The following is a 5,767-nucleotide window of genomic DNA, read 5'->3' on the forward strand; positions in this document are numbered from 1 at the left end:
CTGCTGAAGTTTCTACTTTTATAAAATTGTAAGGTGTCCATCCCCCTGGGCTCAGCTTCAAAAGTATGTCAACTGCCTTTGTCAACTCCTTCCTAGATTACAGCCAGATGCAATTTAGACTGAGCTTTAAGAAACTACAACGGACAGAGAAGGCAAAACCTAACCCTAAGCCTGCACTGAAAAAGGTCACTGAAAGCTTCCACAGTATTCGGTGCTTAAACACCTAACAGAGCATCCAGGAGCATTTACAACATCTTAGTCCTTATTGCTAAACAATTCATCCATCCAGGACACACTTGAACAGGAAAAAGCAAAAAAAAAAAAAAGGAAATCCCCAAACAGTACTTCAGCACAGACGGTCTCAAATGTCTTGAAAAGCTGTACTTTACCAAAAAAAAGCAAGCTCCCTGCCAACATGAAAGCTTTACTTTGAAAAAACGGTAAGACTTTCATGCAAATAGTTGCAAAATCCCCATCCGCATCAGACACCAGGTACAAGCTAAGCCTCAAAAAAAACCCAAAAACAAAACAAAAACAAAACCAAAAAAAACCCACAAAACCAAAAAAAATAAAAACCCACAAACCATATTAAAAAAAGTTCTAGTCTGTATGTAACCCCCCCAAACCTTAATTTATGTACAAAACATACAACTGAGGGATTTAGAATTAAAATTCAAACAACTCACATAATATTCTTCCCTTCTTCTCCCCCGAAAGGAAAGGTGTGTAGAGAGAAATGGAGAGGGAACCCCATTTGACAGATGCTAGTCTTGTTTTCTAACGTTTTTTATCACCAGGAAGTTCAGAAGACATTCTGATACAACTGGGGTGCATGTAGACCAGGAACCTATACAGAATGGAATAAAGCAGAGTAACTGGTCTGGCATTCTCTCAAAATGCAAGCAATAAAAATCTGACATAAAATATTCTTTCCAAAGTGAAGTCCACTGGGAATTTGCACAGTGTCTAGTTAAAGCTTTATGATCAGTCCCTCTATGACAGCAGGTTATGGACATCAACTCCATGGTCCAAGTGTGGGTAACAGAGCTGACTGGATGCCACCAACCACGCTCAGATCAGCCAGAAGGAAATGCGGTTCAATACATTAGGCTTCCCTGGAAACAGTTCCCCCATCTCAGTCTTTCAACTCACACATTGATGCTACTGAAGAAGGTGAAGCAGGTATTTGTCGAGGCATGTCTAGCTCACAAATAAGAAACAGTCTACAAGGGGTAAAGTATGTAACATCCATGCACATCAACAGTTTTCTTAATCAGTAATCATTCTGAAATTGAAGTTATTAATCCAGGAGAAAGAAAAACACACCAAAAACCCACCATAACAAAAAAAACCCCTTGAATATCAATTATTTTCCAGTTTTCAAGCAGTTGGTCTTCAATCCGAAGGCCAGCATGTGCAATCACATGCAATGTTATTCAGTAGGTATTTAAACAACCTGCTTGGGAGTAAGGATTTTAAATTGCTCATCTCACACTAGAATCACAGAATGACAGAATGGCTTGGGTTGGAAGATACCTTAAAGATCATCTCGTTCCAGACCACCTCCCATGGGCAGGGACACCTACCACTAGACTGGGTTGCTCGAAGTCCCATCCAACCCAGCCTTGAACATTTCCAGAGATGGGGCATCCACAGCTTCTCTGGAAAAACTCTGCCACTGCCTCACCACCCTCACAGTTAAGAATTTCTTCCGAATATCAAATCTAAACCTACCCTCTTGGAGGCTCTGTATCCATTAGACCAGCACTGCCCCATCATAAAGGTCAGGAAAGATCAACCTTCTAAGCTTATTCCCTCAAGCCCTCAGTTTAATTCCTTGATTATTATGCAGTTTATTACCCACAGTTTTATACTAATAATTTATTTTTCCTGTATTTTGGACATTCTGCAAGCTTTAGCTTGCACTTTGGTTCCGTGCATTTGTTGGTCCCACATCCCATTCTTAACCAGCAAATTCAACATGAAAGGACTACAGTAAAACTGAGTCTTGATCATTTTACCGCACTGCCTAGCTAAAAGACAAAAATTTATCTTTCACTGCTTTTAATTGTTGTTTCCCAAAAACCTGATAATCCATTGAGTTTTCAGACTGTGCTATTTCATAAACAGAACCAAGGCAAGTTTATAGCAAAATAAAATAATTTTAGCAGCTGATGTCTCCAATTTTAAGAAGTCCATTCAACTCTTGCTCAGGCATTTTAGCCATCGAGCTATTCCTGTATTTGTTGCTTATTTAGATAAAATCTCCATAATGATATACAAAGGAGAGTTTTATTCAACACTACAGGTTCCTTTCATTTCTACATTTGTTACCAGATTGCAACACCCAACTAACTACATTTGGCTTTTCAAAGATCACAAACGAAACTCTTCCCTTCCAACAGTACTGCAGTATTTAACACTAGCCTAAAAGACAAGGTAACAGTCTGCACAGTATCTTAGCAGTCAAAGACAGTTTGCAAAGTAACTATCTTTTACTGTAATTTCTCTGCATTAAAAAAAAAGCAAAAACACTAACATTGCACCTCTTCAAAGTGAGAAGTCATCACAAAATGCCAAGTTCCTATTCATTCTACTTCTTAGAACCATTCTCATTCACCTTGGAAGGAACCTCAAGAGGATATCCAGTCCAGCTTCCCACAAGCAGCCTCAACCATTAATTGCAGCCAGGGCACTCTGTTTTGGCCAGTCAGGTTTGGCAACCTCTCTGGGCAACCTCGTCCACTGACAGACTGCATTCACAGTGAGACCCTTTTTCCTTATGTGAAATCAGCACCACTTTCATTTGTGTTCCTACAGGAAATAGGATTTGCAAGCAAATTAAAATGGAGTTGGTAAGGAGCTGGCACAAGGAAGATGCACATATGTGTCTTCAATGGACATGCAAATGCTTCCAGCAAAATCCAGTGAACTAGATAATCAGGCATTTTTAGAGATTACAGGAAAAGAGGCATGCTAGAATATCCAGAGAAAATGGCTGTAAGGTAACCCTTTTAGACACCAGGTAATCTGTACAGAAGCAAGATCTCCAGATGTGTTCCTAAGTTAGCCTTCACTAGTCTGTTGTTCATAGAACTGTTCAGAGTAGGGAAATTATGAAAGGCTCATGGAACTTTGTCCTTTCATATTATCTGCCTTGAAAATGGAATCATTCTTAGTTTTTATGACTTATCTAGTAACTGTCACTAGTAACTGAGAAAGAGATTTTTATAAAGACTTTGGTCTTTATAAAAGGTTTGTACCTTTATAATTGGTTTGGAACATCTGGGTTGGAGTATTTTCAAAGGTTTGTTTACCAACTTGTATTTCACCAGTTATCAGAACTGACAAGCACCCATAATGAATTGTTTTCATTTTAGTAAACTCATGAGAAGTTGATAATTCACTATTAGCTGAGATAACAGTATAAACTGCTTCACCCCTGAAAGTGAAATGAAAGCATGTGATCTATTTCTAGGAATATAAGGAACAAGAACACTGGATGGCAGAGAGCATCTAGGAGGACAGGCACACTGAGGAACTGCCTAGAAGAATGCAAGTTTGGCTTGGCCATGCCAAATTTTACCATAGTCAATTTTGTTTTGTTTCTGATAAGCTTACAATCCTCTAAAAAGTCACACTTGGCTATGTGCTCAACCACTCATTACATGGTCAGTTCCATTTCCTGGACTCTTATCTCCACCTTCTGAAAGAGACCTAACCAGATTTACAAGTACATCAGCACCATCAAAGCTCATCCAGCCCACAGAGGGAGAGGGAAGAAAGCTTCCTAAAGAAAAAGAATCAACTGATTAGAATGGATGCTATTCTTGTTCATTATTTAATCTGTTGCAATTAAAAATATATTCTAATAAAACTTACGAAGAGCAGTTCTGGTCAACAAAGTAATTCAGCTTTATCATCTCATATTCAAATTTCTATCCATGTGCAACTTGATAGAAATCTCAGGTAAAAGATAAATAAAAATTTAACTCTTCTCTGTCCAACTATATCAGAAACCTCTGGGCATCTCAAATCATAGATCTCCTAGAGTCATAATCATTTTGCTCTTTTCACAGCTACAAATCACCTGTTAAAAAGGTCATCCTGCCCAACACCAAGACAACCATCATTCAACAGCTGTGAACACAATGAGCACTAAGGTATGTGATGATACAGATGAAGATACCTGCATCTTACCTACCAAACCAAACCAAATTTAAATAACTATTGGGATGATTCATTAACACACATCCAAGTCCCTGCTATCCAAGACTGGTGAGAAGAGATGAAGGGACACTACCACTTAAACTCACAGTCTTCCTAAAGCACTAACTCACACAATGCTTGACTCTCTTGGGAGTTCCCTCTGGGGACTGACTCGATTTTGAACCCAGCAGGATTCAAGTTCATCCTAGATGACGTAAGCATGTGCATGGAGCCCACTCGAATCCTGCAAGATCTGTCAGCCCCATGAGTATGTGAGCAGAAGAGTCAAACCCCAGCCTACTGCATTTGTGCTGCACTCATCAGTTTGGTATGACCCCAAGACTTGGCACTTTACAAATGCACACAACAGTCCACAGCACAAATAATCCAAAACCTTAACAAGTTAGCAAGGGACAGAACTGAAAAAACAACCCAGGGCTGTGCAGCAGGTTTCAGAGGAAGGACTAAAGTGTTCAAACACAAGCCAGCTCTACCAGCACTCAGTAAGACTTAGCCCAAATCAAGGCGTTCCCAGTGGAAATACGTAAGGCATAACAACACTGTGTGCGCTCTTCCTTGTTCCTAAAGATTTGCTGTAATTTGTGGAGGTTGTTTTTCACAAAACTTCCATGAAAAGAACCACAGGAACTATTACAGCTTATCATATACAGTATACCTTGTAATAGGTCTTATTACAGCTTACCACATACTTTATTTCTTACCCTGTTGCTCTAAATATTGTGCTAAAGAAATCCTCTTTACTTGATCAAAATTAAAGAGAAAGTTTATTAACAGGAACACAAGGATTTCTAGAATATAGATTCAATATCCCAACAGTCTTTTAAAGTATTTCATTACAGTTCTTTACAACTGTTTTTTACAAACACAGATTTTTGATGACAGAAAACTATTAAGGGCAATAACCAACTTCTCCCCAGTAATTTACCTGTCAGAACTTTATCAGCTGAAACCGAGTTGTTCACAACTTTGACAGTACAGGACTCTGAACGGCTGCAGCAGAAGTCATACACGTGTCTTTTATTCCGTTTACAAACCAGGACAACTGGAACTCCCCATTACCTGCTCTCGACCACAAAGCAAGCGCACTCAAATGGTTTTCATGGCTTGCACTGCAGGGGTTGTGTTTGTTTACGTTATTCACAAACTTTTTTTTTCTGAACGTATGCATTGCTGAGGCACCCCAATATTATTTAACGTAATTTTGCATCCCATTAACTGATTCCTTTAACCGGTGATGAAGTGCTGGTTCTGCACGTGTGCCATTCCTGCCCACGCTACAGTTTCCCACAAACTGTTTCAAATCAAAGCATTTCATTAAACGTAATTGAAACTATTCATCCAGACTTCGAGACAACCTATTAAGCTGGTTCCTTAGACACCCATCGCTGAAATGCGACCTGCAATTAAATAACCAACACGCAAGAAGCGCGGTGCTAACGAGCTATTCACAGCCCGCAGCAGCGGCGAGGCAGCGGGAGAAGTTCCCCGTGCTAAAACGCCTCACACGACGGGGCCACGCCGGACCCCTCCCGTCCCG

General features: G+C 39.8%; 1 protein-coding gene across 2 annotated transcripts in view; it reads right to left on the reverse strand.

The window, feature by feature from the left end:
• ADNP2 (ADNP homeobox 2) overlaps positions 1-5,728 on the reverse strand; it is a 20,808-nt gene extending 15,080 nt beyond the window's left edge. The window contains exons 1-2 of one of the 2 annotated variants that reach the window (XM_008637117.2): positions 5,156-5,728; positions 687-847 (exon numbers count right to left, since the gene is read on the reverse strand). The gene's annotated coding sequence lies outside the window, so the exon portion shown is untranslated. Of the gene's footprint in view, positions 1-686; positions 848-2,620; positions 5,115-5,155 lie in introns of those variants that run through there. The other variant, XM_017738627.1, reaches the window with a different exon arrangement.
• Positions 5,729-5,767: the final 39 nt, after the last annotated feature.

Source organism: Corvus brachyrhynchos, unplaced genomic scaffold (genome assembly GCF_000691975.1).
Source record: "Corvus brachyrhynchos isolate BGI_N302 unplaced genomic scaffold, ASM69197v1 scaffold146, whole genome shotgun sequence".
NCBI lineage: Eukaryota > Metazoa > Chordata > Aves > Passeriformes > Corvidae > Corvus > Corvus brachyrhynchos.